Raw genomic sequence first — 16322 nt, forward strand, 5'->3', positions numbered from 1 at the left:
ATACATAGTAAAATGATACCCTGTGTGCGTGGTGGTGGTGGTGGTGGTGGTGGTGGTATATTTGTATGGACACTTTAACACCGCACAGCACTGCACAGCGAAGAGGGAAAAGAGAATGATCATATAGTCTACGGTATGTAAGGGAGTTTTCAAAAAGAGAGTGCGCAAAAACGCTGTGCAATGACGTAGTTCGATCGAGGGGTAGAGTGCGGCTTACCATGAATTGAACTTTGGTATGATTTTGGCCACATTGAAATAGTTTTACTGTCATTGTGTTTCGATATACACTCGCCTTTTTTTACGTTCCGAAAGTTCGCCCAAATTCGATGTTGTCGAACTGTTTACTCGATGGACGATTTATTTTAATTTTTCGTTAGTAATTTTTACGTCTTTCATTATCTGTATATTTTATTGTTTAATTTTTTTTTTCATTCAATGACGCGAAATTTTATCTACTGTTTTTGCTGAACGAGGAGAATTTTTTTAACTGGTGAGTTTATTTATTTTTTTCAAGCGTGTTTACGTTGGTATTATTTTTAAACTTACGTTATCAGTGTAGGTAATTTTTTTTTATTAATTATGAAATTTTTCGGGAATTTTTTTTGTGAAAAATTTACATTTTAAATTATTTTAGAAGGTTGACATTTTTTGAGGGAAAAAAAGTAAAAATAGATGAACGAGTGTTTGATTAAAAATAAAAAATTGCTGATGGTATATTTTCGAACGACTGTATTTAAATTTAGCTATCCAACATTGTATTGCTTTTACGATATACGATTTCATCGCTTGTTACAAAATCAGTACAGTAATAGGGAGGTTTTTCCTCTCGACTCTTATATTATCCAATGCTGAAGTGTTGGACTAGAACTTTTAATCCTTCGCTATTTATTCGCCGAATGAACTTTATCCTGTATATATATAACGTTGGTATAGAGCATAGGAAAGTTCATTTAAACGTATACTCCTCGTGTGCTTATGTGTTGTTGAAACATCGACCCAGATGCATCCTTTTCAACGTTTTATATTTACATTATCACATGTTGAATTTATATATTTTTCTCTTTGGCTGACGTACCGAAGTAATTGATTGTTTATCTGGCAACTTGCTTAGAATCAAGGCTCCGGCTTGCTTGCTCGATTTAGCAATTACAGCGAATCTTATATAAGCGAGTAATCCCTTCCCGAATGGTTCTATATATTAAAGGCTTTTGATACGGTATTAACTTCTAATCCATTACTGATTACTGCACGATGAGCTCTACTATAAAGAATCTTCATTTCACATCGTCTTGAAAATGAAAAAAAAAAAAATCCCTCCAAATTTTAATTACCTAGTGCGACGATGACGCTGCTTGAATTTCGATCAATTCCAGTATCTACATTATTTTTATTTATTTTTATTTTTTCAATACAGAATCCTATAGCTACGTACAAATGTCAAGATTTTGGTTTGTGTTTGTGTGTGTGTTTTTTTCTGTACTCTTTAGCTTTACTATATGTATGTATTGAACGAGTTGTGTTTATCCACTTTTGAAAATAATGGAACTTTTTCTGTCATACTGTCAACAATTCAACGTACTATATAGGTATCTGTACCTATACGTGGCATTCTTATACGATACTTTTTACTGTAAAATTCATCGTCTGCTGAGGTTTCTTTTTTTTTTCATCATCAGGCACACATTCGTAGAAACGTGTATTTTTTTATTTATATATATTTTTTTCGCAGCTATATAATATCTTTTCATCGACGAATGGTACCCTATATCTTTATAGTTGTGAAGTATGTACGAGTTGAAAAGCGATTTTCAAACGTTCAACGAGGTTTGTCGAATTGTTTTGAAAATGTTGAAGTATCCGTTGAGGTTTTCTAATGCTGTGTATACCTACTCGTAGTATATGAATCGCAGACGCGCCGATCATATCAAAGTGACGGCTACGTTAAAATTTAATACCAATATTTTAGGTAATACGTGTGAAAAGATAGGTTCGAATTGAAATAAACGTCGTTCAATTCTAGCTTTGGCTATGTGAATGTCCGGTGTTGTAACGTATCCTTTCATTTCGATGTGAAAATTTTATGTACACCTGCATAGCTAGTTGCGTTTGAAGTGCTTTCAATGATACCTTCGATGCCAACTTATACCCATTAATTTGATGATTTTACGAGTTCGACGAACTGTCATTCGCGTACACCTTGTATTTTGTACAATTTGTTTGATTTTATTACGATATTATACTTAGAGCTTATGCAATAAGTATATAAGCTCTCAGCTAACGTTGAGAAAAAAATAAATTAACGTAACCTGAAGTGATATTATTGAGCTTACGTAATCTGTTTGAAATAATAACGCGAATTAGCGCCGAAAAAGAATTAATTTAATACATCTGTATTCGTATTTTAATAGACGTATCATTTTGATATAGGTAGGTACCTATCTCATTCACCCAGATCCATGTGAATTAATGTAGTGTCTTTTTAATATCCTTTTTATTAGGTAAAATGATAGGAAAATCCATCAGGTAAATGTGGTAAAAATTTACCACCGTAATACGAATACCTCTCTACATAGATATCTTTCAAATTAAGCCCTCAACATATAAAGCTTTTTAAATTTCCAACATTCGTCCAATTCACGCGATAATCTTGATAAAGTACGATTTTATACGCGTATCATTTGCTTATACTATAGGTATACTACTCAACGTGTAACCCTATCCCCAATCCATAGCATATCGCTTAAAATTTTGATATACATTTTTTTCCACCATCATTAATGGTCTAAAATGTCATACCCGATGGAAAAAAAATAGAACGAGAGACGAAAAGAGAGAGATAGCGAAACAGTGAGGCTTTATTGCGAAGCCGAATATTTTTTTTCTTTTTTTTTTCTTTTTTGGTTTTTATTTTTAGAAAATTCGATACGCTTGTGTAACGCCAGCCATCGTCTTTATACCTGTCAAATCTTGTTTCTAAAATCACAACTTGCTATATACCGAGCTAGCTTGTGCAACACTTTCCACGATGAAAGATGAAATTTTCTTTCAAAATAATGCACTGTGTAAATTCTCATTTCCAACATTCGAGAATTTTCCTTCGTAAATTTTTATGTACCTATTTACGATGCAGGACACGAAAATTTTTTCGGTGATGAGAATAAAGATTTTGGATTTTTTTCAATTAATTTTTTTTTCACCTTTGTTTATGAATAGTATGTAAGGTAGAAATTAATTGGATTTTTTGTGCAGTTTTTTTTATTTTATCGATAGGTAGTGGTTTTCTTCAAGATTTACCTACTAATGGAAATAATTGGTTAGTCTAACTGAGTATTCGTAAAATCCATTAATGGTTTACAAAAGGCCAGAAGGCGATATCGTAACGAATACAAGGGATTCAAAAAGGGTATAGGCATTTATTATACTTGTCGTCAAATTTCCAGAAAAATGTGATCCGCAACGATTGCGAAATTTTATCTTAAATCGAATTTATTGCTTTAGATTGATGGATGAAAATATCGAAATTTGATAGCATCCTTTGATAGAGACAAGTAGGCAGGTATTTAGATTGGGAATAGATTTATTCGTATCGGTTTACGTAAGAAATTGACATTTTTTGTAAAATTTCTTCTTTAGAGACCGACAATATGAAAAATTTTGCTTGAAATTTCGTCAGCACTTATTTTTCAATCTAATCCAAAACTAAAAAGTAAAAGAAGCAGCAAACCTTTGAAATTATTGAAACATTTTTTTAGCATTGGGACAAATTTTCAACAAAAAAATTGCTCATAGAGTTCGGAAAAATCGCAGAAACACAGTATAAAAAATACCTGCATAAATTGAATTATTTTGAGCTGAAAAACCAAGACTTGACTTCAATTATTCATTTTTTTCTTCCACTTTTGGACCCCTTTAAAAAATCTGAACTTAATAAATATTAAATAAAAATTAGTCCTGAAACCAACATCAACTCCTCCAATACGAATCTCATCATTCTCGGCCATTCTGGAGCATCCAGCACAATTTTAAATTTTTCAACGATTTCTAAACTATTCCAGAAGGTTAGAAAATTAATGTGGGCTAAAAATCGAGTTGTGCCTTTTTCTCTATCGGTTCAAAGAGTTCAACCTCGAATGTGTGTTTTTTTTTTTTTTTTTTGGCCAGCATATTTATGATAGGTACTTAAGCCAACCTATGCTCATTGCTCATACTAAAGAAAACTTAAAATCACGCTGGAAGGTCCATAATGACCGGGAATGATGAGATTCGTACTGAAGGAGTTGATGTTAGTTTCAGGACTAATTTTTATTGATTAAGTTCATATTTTTTCAAAGGGGTCCAAAAGCGTAAGAAAAAAATGAATAATTGAAGTCAAGTCTTGGTTTTTCAACTCAAAATTCAATTTGTGGTACTTTTCATGTGTTTGCGCCATTTTTCGAGCTCAATGAGCAATTTTTTTTGTTGAGAAAATGTGTTTCAATAATTTCAAAGGTTCGGGGGAGTTGATATGAGTTCCATGACTAATTTTATTTTTTTTTTTTACTGAAGTACTCGCATTTTTTTTTTCTTAAAAGCCCCAATCACCTAAAATGATCAATTTTAAATCTTCATAAATTCAATCCAAGAATCTCGATATCGTTCAAATTGGAGCCGGACACCTCAAGAGGTTTCCTTGTCAGATAAAACATCTTACTTATTTCCAAACAGACGAAAAAATTCTAAGATCAAAAAAAGCTAGATAACCATAAGATTAACTACAAAACTACCCTAGCAGAAAAAATTCCAAATGCTTAAGTACCTAAGTCTATTTTTCAAATTTTGAAGGTTAAAAAAATATTTGCCTCAAGATTTGAAAAAAAATTCAAAATCCTATGTTATTGGGCTGGAAGCGATTGGAAGCAATTTTGAACCACTTTCACCAAATCTGGAGCTCTCAGCAAGTTTTTGAGGGGCACAGCTCCCATCAAAATCAATCTTGAGAGCTGAAATTTAATACTTGATTATTTTTCGCACCTTGCAGATTATACGAGTACGTGTAGATCGATCAGAAGTAATTTCAAGTTGTTCTAGAACGTCCAGTACTTTTTTTTTAGGAATTCTAGTTTGCATAAAATGTTCCAAAATCCGTCCATGAGAACGCAAATTGTATTATTATGAGAAGACCTTCCCTCCACAAATTACATGCTCGTGGATATTTTCTTGGAGTTTTGTCCTCAATCATGAGTACCTTTTCGTGAATTTTACTCAGACATGTTTTAAAATGATATTTTTTCTCCTTCGAGTCAACTCATAACTGAAAGAGATCGTAATTTTTGGAAGAACATGGTCTAAAACCTCCCATAACCAAAATTTCGGGGGTTCAAACTGATTTTTTGATTTTTAACGAATTTTTAAAAATTCAAAATTCACCATTTTGTTCAGAAAAAATGATTAAAATTGTTTCCGAAACTAATAATATTAACTTCAGTGAACCAAACCTCACTATTTCGAAGCAGTCCGGAGCAGTCAGCGTGATTTTCGATCTCTCCATAATTTTTGATCTCTCCATAATTTTTTAATTTCTACAGGTGGCATAGTAATTGCCTAATTAATTTGGGCACCTGAAAAATCGAGTAGTCGCTCATTCCCGACCGGTTTAAAGAATTCATTCTCATATTTGTGGTAATTTTCTGGTGAACACCTGGAATTCATTTTTTTTGACAAGCACATTAACTACCTATATCAAGAAGAAAAACAAATCAAAAATTTTCAGTTCATAAGGAAATTTGGATGAGTGGGGAGGGGGTAGTTTTGAAAAGGATACAGTCATTTGTGCAAATTTTAAAACCTTCCCAGAAAAATAAAAAATTGTTCATTTTTTGAAATTTATCTATTCCTGAATAATTATGCTGGTCAAAAAAAAACAAAAAAACGCAGACTTGTTCACCTGGAATTGGGAAGAATAAGCTACATCTCAACTCGATGTTCATCTGTACACGTTGATTTTCATGCCTACTGGAGAAATCTTAATATTTTGAAAAAATGGGAAATCCTGTTAAAGGCTCCAGAATGCCTCGATCGATGCCTGAAAACAGTGAAATTACGTTTTTCGAAGTTTATAATAGTTTTTCAGGAGCAATTTTGATTATTTTTACAGAAATGAATATTTCTATATACATTTTTTCCCATTTAAAAAAAGGGCACAAAGATCACCAAAAATTAGTCAAATATCGAAAAAGAATTTGAGCAGCTATAAAGTTTAGGTTAGGTATTTAGATTTTCAACCATATTCTTTTCAAAAATCGTAATCTTGTTCAAATCGAGGACGCACACCTCGAGGGGTTCTATTTCCAGTAAAAGAAGAAAGTCCCTCTCCCCAATTAAGATACGTTTCCAGTATCGCAATCAATAGGGCATAGGAGTTGACAGGTCTAAAAAATCAAGATATCCACTTTGAAAACCTTCCGTTTCTACCATTCGCTACAATAAAAGATACCATCAGAAAATGATTGAAAAAAAAAGAAGGAAAAAAAATATCATTTCAATTCCAGTATAAATTTCCATTTTTTATTCATTTCAGTCTCGGTTACAACAATTCCAGTATACAGATACAACTCTGTTTATTTGAATCCCCAAAAAACGGAGATTTTCTGAGTTGAAAAAAAAAAATAAGGGTCGAATCTCAACACTGCGATTTGTTTTCTACTACCTCTTCACCTTTAGGTACCATCGTACCGTTGAAATTACCTTACATCCTCTCACTTTAAAATGAAATAAACAATGGGAAAAAGTAATGAAATTTTTCGTGCTATTTTTCGTAGCCTATATTTTTTTCGCACAGCCGTCCATCTTAAACGATACATTAAACCGAAGAATAATTACATGGAAGCTGAAAATGAACTAAAAGTGAAAAAAATACTCGCTGGTGATGAAATAGGTAAAAAAGCATGCCATTTAAAGCCGTTGTTTTAAAAATTAATTTCGAATCGAATTAAGCGTAATCGCCTTAAATGGAAAATTTTTTCTGCGACTTATACAGGCTACCTTTTCTCTTCTACTTTTTTTTTTTTCGGTAGAAATAAAAACTCGCCACTGCTCCCTTCTTTCGAAATGCCGGATAAATGAAGGCAGGAAAAAAAAGCAAAAGAAAAGAAATGTTGGAAATTCGACTGCGAGTTGCGAGAGAAAAATTTGTATAATTTGGAATGTTTTTAAAACAAAAAAAAAATTACCATACCTGAGCGCGTTGCAAGAAACACGATAAAAAATTCACGATACGCCGGGCATTTAAACATTTCATAATTAATGGAGCGTTATTTTCTTTGGCTAGATTTTATATACTGTACGAACAAAGCGAAATGCTACACGAAGGCGTAGGAAAAACACATGAAAAATCTGCATTGCATTCGTGCACTTACTCGTATTTGCTAAAATGTGTAGGTATGTGAAATGCATTGATGCAACCTATGGAATGAAATACGAAATAGAGTAAAAAATACGGGTATTTATGGGTCGAATAGAAAAATTTCATGGACTGTTCGAAAACCCATTTAGCGCAAAAACTTTTCATGTAATACGTATTAACTTGGCTGAATATATATTCAAAAGATATTTTATATTTTTAAACCTGCATTTCGAATTCTTTTATTTAGTTCAGCCACTAATTTGACTAACGACTGGTTATTCCGAGTGCAGGAATGTGTCGAAAAATTGTAAATGTAGATGATTTGATTACATGTGATCAGGAATTTTATAATTTAACGTTGGAAAATTCCTATTTAAATTCAAACAGAATAGTCAAAAACCAGAAACTAGATGCCAAAGTACAGCAGACAAACGAACAAAAAAAGTGCATCCGTTTAAAATGCGTTGGAAAATTTTATTTCATAATTTTCGTAATTCCGGAATCGCTGGTTTTCGCTGAGCCAGCTTATACAGTACCAAGAGAGGAACAGATAAAAAAGAAAAAAAGGAATTTATCACGAACGATATAAAAGTCAAATGGCCAATATTACTTCCATTATTTTTTCGTTTCAATTATGATGTAAAACCTTTAACCCTGGGGTAATTTGAAATTTAAAAATAAATGAGACGGCGGTTCGATAAATACACCGAACTGCGGTAACGGTCGTAAAGGAAACGTTGAAAAAAAAATCGCTTCGAAATTAAAAATATCGAATTCGCGTTAACTAGAAAATGTTTTCAAATCAAAAGCAACGCGGCGTCGCGTATTGTCTTTTCATTAAATTTTTCATGAAATCGTTTTCCTTATTGCGCTCGTTTTACAAGCGCATTTTTGCTCTCTTTACCATTTCTCCATAGAGAGATCTGCCTTGTGCACGTGTATCAATACAGCGCGAGTAGATATACCGTACGTGTTAAACGGTAAACTTGGCCATGTATACCGGGTACATGTTTACATTATATTATGTACCAGTACATCCATCGCCAACTATTCCATTATATAGGTATCCGTATTTGCGAAAAACTTACGCTGTCGGCCTTATACTATATCTATGCTGACTATGAAAAGACACATGTTCCGTATACTCGTAAAGTCTGCGGATTTTAATGACAAAATTTCAAATCACTCTTCGCAAGTGTTAATTTTAATCAAAAATATAACCAGAAGGCAAAACGAACCGCACTTCGATGTAATTTTGGTCACCATGTCATTATGTGTTTCTCCTTGAACTTGAGAAAACGTTGTTTTCATTTTCATTACTTACTGAATTACGTAGAATGTACTGCGAAGGATTTCGAAAATAATCGCGAAATGCCAGTCGATTCGACGCCCCATGTTGTGTGAAAATACATATTATCTGCTCGTGCTTTACCCTTACTTACGTGTTTTGGGTATTTTTCCTTTTTATTTCGGCGTCATTTCGTTGGCTCAACTTGCGAAAATTTCATCTCTTCTTGATTGTAAATACAATTAGTTCGATAGTGTTTGAAGATATGTAAGTAATTATGAAGTTATCGATCAGGTTGGAAAAGAATTCAGTTACATTACATTTCATCGAGAAGAGAATTAGGTACTTTCAAAAGGCTTTCCCCATAAGATGATGACGATGAAATCGATCTTTGACCAAAGTTGAGTTAAAAGTGGTCCAAAAAGGTATCAATGATATAAAAAAACAGGTATCCAAATTTATCACCTCTCGCCCCTTCCACTTCCGGAAATATTGTCACTAAATACCAAATTCTTCAAAAAATGTGTACCAGTAATTCGATACAAATTGCTGATAATTTACCGAAAAAGCATGGTGATCAACAAAAAAATTGGTAAGCCTACTAATTTAACAAAAATTACCAGTATTTTACCAAAAATTGTCAATATTTTACCGAAAATTGTAAATACTTTGGAGCTGCAAAAAATTTAGAAATTGCGAGTAATTTATCTGAAAATTCCAGTTATTTACCAAAAATTACCGATAATTTACCAAGAATTACTAATAACTTACCACAAATTAACAGTAACTTACCTTTACCCATTAATTTACCAAAAATTACGGGCAATTTACCAAAAATTACGGTAAATTACCCGTAATTTACCATAAGTTGCCCGTAATTTACCATATATTACCCGTAATTTACCAAAAATTACCCCTTGTGATTTTACCAAAAATTAACCCCCGTAATTGACCAAAAATCACCCCCCCCTAAATTAACCAAAAATCACCCCCCTAAATTAACTAAAAATTCCCCCCCCCGTAATTTACCAAAAATTACCCCTTGTGATTTTACCAAAAATTAACCCCCGTAATTGACCAAAAATCACCCCCCCCTAAATTAACCAAAAATCACCCCCCTAAATTAACTAAAAATTCCCCCCCGTAATTTACCAAAAATTACCCCTTATAATTTACCAAAAATTACCCCCTGTAATTTACCAAAAATTACCCCCCATAATTTACCAAAAATTACCCCCTATAATTTACCAAAAATTACCCCCTGTAATTTACCAAAAATTACCCCCTATAATTTACCAAAAATTACCCGTAATTCACCAAAAATTGCCAATACTTTGGAACTGCTAACATTTTTTAGTAATATACTTACCAGAAATTATGGGTAATTTAACAAAAGATTCCAGTTACAGTAAAATCTCGTTATAACGCTTTTCAAGGGTCCAAAAAAAAGAGCATTGTAAGCCAAAATACGTTATAACCAAAAGTCTCATTTCAACGCTCGCATGAGCCTAATACTGCGAATTCTCGTTTTAAAGCAAAAAGAGTGTATGTACTTACCTAATAATAAAAGAAGTGGAAACACGTGAACTTGAACAACTGTTTCAGTTGGAAATGAAAAATCTGAAATTTTACTATGGTTTTCAGATCTGCCATAATAATATATGTATAATTACATCAGTTTTACAAAGTCAAAATTTTCAGAAAATCTTGTTTTTTGTCCAAATTTTCCACAAAATAATCAGTTACTCACCAAAATTATGAAAAATTTTACTTTTCAATTCTCTTCCCAAGATTATGGAGAAAAATCTAGAGCTCTAATCTTTTGTAAAAACTGTAGATACTTATCAGCCTTTTTTGTGGGAATTAAAATCAAGCTTCTACCAAAATTTGATATCAAAAAAATCTCAATTTTTTTGGCCAAAATCAAAAATGATTTTACTTGTTTGTTTAAACTGCCGAACAAGCTTTTTTTCACTTTTTAAAAATTAAAACTGCAAAAATTGCAAAAAAAAACTGTTGTTGAAGCCAAAATTTTCAGAAATTTTTGCTTTTTTGTCAGAAAAAATTCGTTTTTTGTTGTCAAAACTATAAAAAAATATGTGATTTTTTCCTGAATTTTGAAGCATTACAAAGCAGTTTATAATAGCTTAATAGCTCAAAAGCCCTATATCGCAATTAATTTTATATTGGTTTAAATGGGGTTGCCTAGGGACCAGAGGAAATCAGAGTTATAACCAAAAGCATTATTAACAAGCTGTTACTGTAGTTGCCAAAAATTACTAGAATCTAGCAAAAATTACTGATAATTTTTACCAAGAATTACAAATACTTTACAATTTACCAAAAATAAATGGTATTTTAGCAAAAAATTACCTGTAATTCACTACAAATTACCACTGATTTACCAAAGAATTACCACTAATTTAACGAAAAATGACCAGTAATTTATCAAAAAAAATTACCAGTAATTTACCTATAATTACCAGTAATTTACGGTAATTTACCCATAATTTGATAATTACCAGTAATTTACCCATAATTTGATAATTACCAGTAATTTTTACCCATAATTACCAGTAATTTACCAAAAAATTACGAGTAGGTATTGGAAAATATGGAGAGAGTTTTTCTTTTCCAATATTATTGGACTCCTTAGTTTTGGTTCATCCAATACCTACCAGTAGGTAATTTACCAAGAAATTACCAGTAATTTAGCAACAAATTACCAGTAATTTACCAACAAATTACCAGTAATTTAGCAAGAAATTACCAGTAATTTAGCAAGAAATTACCAGTAATTTAGCAAGAAATTACCAGTAATTTACCAAGAAATTACCAGTGATTTACCAACAAATTACCAGTAATTTACCTATAATTACCAGTAATTTACCCATAATTTGATAATTACCAGTAATTTATCAAAAAATTACGAGTAGGTATTGGAAAATATGGAGAGAGTTTTTCTTTTTCAATATTATTGGACTCCTTAGTTTTGGTTCATCCAATACCTACCAGTAGGTAATTTACCAAGAAATTACCAGTAATTTAGCAACAAATTACCAGTAATTTACCAACAAATTACCAGTAATTTACCAACAAATTGCCAGTAATTTACCAAAAATTTCCGGTGCATATATCAAAAATCACCAGGTATTTAGGTACCAAAAAGTGACCATTTTTAAAAAATGATGAGTAATTTTTCACAAAAATTTACCAAAAACGAAGTACGTACTGAAAATTTTACAAAATCAGCTTGTAATTTGTGACATTTTTGACCAATTTAGGATCAGGAATACTTATTTACAAATTTATTCTACCTACTCGTACTTCGTAGAATGTTCAGATTCAAAATTTTTCCATTACCTTTATTTAAAAAGGTGATAACATCACTGACAATATTTCAGCTTTTTCCAGCATAATTCAATTTTTTGTTATTCGTTTTTTTTTATTTCATTTTTTTATGAGAAAATAGTCAAATTTGGATTTTGAAAGATTTGTCAAAAATCAATAAATTGATTTTGGAACTGGATACGTGGTTTGATGATTTATTTTGAGATGCTCTTATTTCGAATTCAATTTTTTGACCATCCACATCCCCCTTGTATTTTGCTCAGATTCGTTTTCCAAAACATCAAAGTTGATTAAAGCTGATCAAACTGAAAAAAAAATCACTACGTAAAATACTCGTATTTGAATGCAACACGTGCAGGTATTCAAACTTACCCACCAAGAAAATAAAGAAGTTCTGCAGTCAGTTGGACATTTGGAAAAATAATACCAACTCAAAAATAGGTCAAAATCGTGTATAAAGGGGGTTAGAGTCGCCGATACGACGGTCAGTGGCTTGAAGGGATTTACCATTTTGTAATGAAATTTTTTATTTCACGATTTCTCCTTTTAGACTATAGGAACGCAGACAACAATGGAAAATTAAATTTCACTTTTCTCATGTACCAAGTTGGGCAGGAGACGTTGGCTAGTTCGTATTCCCTAACCGTATAGTATAAAACTTGGAACACACTTCCACCTACGACATACGAGCAACCTAATCGAAACACTCGGTTCTAAAAATAAAGCGATGAGGAAGGGAAAAATACGAGTAGAAGGAAAAAAAAACTCGACCGAAAAAAAAACTACCTTTCATTATTTTCAATAAAGTGCCGCCGCATCGCGCCAAATACAATAAAAAATCCACCGTGGGGCGAAGCGACGCTACTTAAACGAGTACAAAATTCCCCAAACAAGGTTGAAATTTCAATAAGAAAACGTGTTTCAATTGACAAAAAATATATATAAAACACATCGGGAAAAGGGTGAGAGAGTTTGAGCCGCGTGTCTAATGGCCGTTTCTTTGGACATCAAACATGACCTTTGATGTGTTCCCGTAAGTGGTAAAAAATTTAAAATTGACTTTTTGTACATAAACTCGTTGAAATTTTAGTTTTACGGAAATTGCTTCTTTACTCGAAAGGTACAAAAAATATATATAATAAAAGAAAAATAAAAGAAAAAAAAGAAGAACGATTTTCTTGGCCTTTATATTGCATTTTCTTCACATAAAAGAAAACCTTTTACACTAACATCGGTATCGGATTACTGTATGAAAAAGAGAAACCTCTCATAAAGCACTCGATTTCAAAAGCCATTTAACCTCAATGTAGCTTTTAAAATGCAACAAAGAAGTTATTTCCTTTTTCATTCATTGATATTTTTGCTGATCAGAAAAGAGAAATAAAATCCGTTCACAAAATAAAAGTCTTCTAATGCCGAGCAACATTTATGAACGGAAATTTACCCAAGTTGGATTTTTGTTTTCTTCCAAAATATCGTATTCTCGCCCGTTTATCCCGCGTATATCGTATAAAACGCTCTACGGCGAATATCAAAGTCCAACTAAACCATAATCACTGAAAATCCACCATAACCACAATTTAAAACCGTCCAATTATAAAGCTATATTATGTCTGCGGAATTGCGGTAAGAAATGCTGCTTTTTTCGAGAATCGTATAGCTTTGAAAAATCATCGCCTTTGAAGAAAAACCGTATTGAAAAATTTTACTCTAGCGTATAAGAATGAACTTCAGATGGGATATTCTTACGCCATATTTGTTCTATTGTTTAGAGTGTGTATTGTTTAATTGTTAAATCGAATAGATATAAAGTGTCGTATTGCCATATTGTCTTACTTGTTATCGTCTCAACGTCCAAATAAATCAATTTACGACAAATACGCGGAAGCTTGGAGTGGTTTTCAAATCATTGAAAGCTGCCAATAATAAATGTTTCGGCTGAATCGTGGTCGTCACCGCCACCTTCGCTTGGTCCTTTTCAAGTTTCGGTGTCAAAATGGGTAAACGAACGTATAACGTTACCTAACTTACAAGATTAAGAGGGTAAAAAGTCAACATGTCTCATGCCTTTTTCATTTTTTTTTCATCCTAGACCTTCGAACTGTACACTTTACTACACCTTTATATGGTTTAAAAGTAGATATATACCTACAATGTTTACGTATCCAGACATTTCAATTTTTTTCTCATTGGAGCTTTTTTTTTACCTATTTTTCTCACATCCGTTGAAAATTACATTGAAGAGTGATATAGGTTTAGGTATGTAGGAGCCCATAGACCTATACACAGACACAGAGTCACGATATGCCCGTTGTGGAATTCCTGATACGTCAATTTTTCCAATTACAACCGCACCAAGCTATATAGGCTAAGCGTTGCATGATGAGGGTATGAAAAAATTTACATGTATTCCCAAAAGACTATTGAATTCATTGGGTAAAAACATAAACACAATGAAGAAATTCCTCGCAATATTTGTCCTTTTTTTTCTCTCGTTTTTAATTTCATCGGTGAAAAAAATTTTTCATTTTTATTCGTGTCATTCGACATTAAAAAGTCGACTCGAATTCTCGCTTGTGTCTCATTCGTTCACTTATCACGCCGAAAATTTCCAACGGTCAAATAAAATTTTACAACTCGACGCCTCTGCTCTGTAGAATGTTTTACGACGGAGGCGTTGTTTTCCCTTTTTGCACTAAAATCTCCTTCATCCGACTAGGTATGTACTATACAATATACATGTATAGGAGGATGTATACGACTGCTGTACGGAGTATTACATACAGTCTACCTACTTTTTAAACGAGATATACCTATTAGACCTTTTACGAGCGTGTGTAGCGTGTGATGTACTCGTATACCTGCAAAAATGCTGACTTGGAGCTTTTGCCACTTTTTTTTTCTCTCACTCGGTGTGGTATGGAATTTTTACTAGCAGAATATTTCCAGTTTACGTTTTTTAAATGTCGGTGCTTATTCTTAACCATCTCCGAGTGAGCTCCTCGATAGGCAGCATAAATTAAATTAAAACGTACAAGAACTGAGTTTTAGGATTCTTTATCAAGATGGAGAGTACCTAGGCCTAATTTACCCCGATTTGAAGGTATAGGAATGATATTGGATTTTTTATGGAAGTACCTATATACTCGTAACAAACTTTGGCTGAGTTTGGCCATGAAAAATTTAAAATGGAAAATTTTTCAACAAATAAATACCTGTTGGAAAAACTGTATTTACTCTTGAAGCAACGCATTGAGAACACTTGTATAGGTAAGTATATCAACTCCACAATTCACGGTAATTTTTTGGATTTAGATAAACTAGGTTCTGAAAATTTTTTGGTGGATTACTTACCAGTAATTTTTTTGGTAAATTACTGGTAATTTTTTGGTAAATTAGTGGTAATTTTTTGTTACATCACTGGTAATTTTTTGGTAAATCACTGGTAATTTTATGGTAAATCACTGGTAATTTTATGGTAAATCACTGGTAATTTTTTGGTAAATCACTGGTATTTTTTTGGTAAATTAGTGGTAATTTTTTTGGTAAATTACTGGTAATTTTATGATAAATCACTGGTAATTTTTTGGTAAATTAGTGGTAATTTTTTGGTAAATTAGTGTTAACTTTTTGGTAAATTAGTGGTAATTTTTTGGTAAATCACTGGTAATTTTTTTGGTAAATTATTGGACATTGTTTTGGTAAATTGCTGGTCATTTTTTTGTAAATTACTGACATTTTTTTGATGACTCACTGGGTAATGAATGATTATTTCTTTAAAGATTGGTGGATTTTGTTTTGAAAATTACGGGTACCAACTTGATTAATTTCAAAAAAATCACTGGGTGGTAATTTTTTTGTAGTTTTGTGGAAAATTACTAGTAATTTTTCGCAGGAAATTCTTATTTTTGGTAAATCACCAGTGATTTCTGATAAATTGGGTGTAACTTAACTTTAGTGATGAACTTCTGGTAGCTTTCTGGAAATTTTTTACGAGCTACCAAGTGGTAATTTTTTGATAAAATTAAATGGTAAGAAAGTTTAGCAGTTCCAAAGAGTTGGCAATTTTTGATAAATAAAAGTAATTTTTGGTAAATTAAGGGTAATTTTTGGTAAATTACGGGTAATTTTTGGTAAATTACGGGTAATTTTTGGTAAATTACGGGTAATTTTTGGTAAATTACGGGTAATTTTTGGTATATTACGGGTAATTTTTGGTAAACTACGGGTAATTTTTGGTAAACTACGGGTAATTTTTGGTAAACTACGGGTAATTTTTGGTAAATTACGGGTAATTTTTGG

At 32.1% G+C, this 16322-nt stretch overlaps 1 protein-coding gene across 1 annotated transcript in view; it reads left to right on the plus strand.

Annotated features, from left to right (window-relative positions):
• Window positions 1–247: 247 nt before the first annotated feature.
• The window catches only part of Octalpha2R (alpha2-adrenergic-like octopamine receptor), a 457999-nt gene continuing 441924 nt past the window's right edge, over window positions 248–16322 (plus strand). Inside the window, exon 1 of the mRNA XM_065358567.1 lies at window positions 248–490. The gene's annotated coding sequence lies outside the window, so the exon portion shown is untranslated. The remainder of the gene's footprint in view (window positions 491–16322) is intronic.

This window comes from Planococcus citri, chromosome 3, assembly GCF_950023065.1.
Source record: "Planococcus citri chromosome 3, ihPlaCitr1.1, whole genome shotgun sequence".
Taxonomy (NCBI): domain Eukaryota; kingdom Metazoa; phylum Arthropoda; class Insecta; order Hemiptera; family Pseudococcidae; genus Planococcus; species Planococcus citri.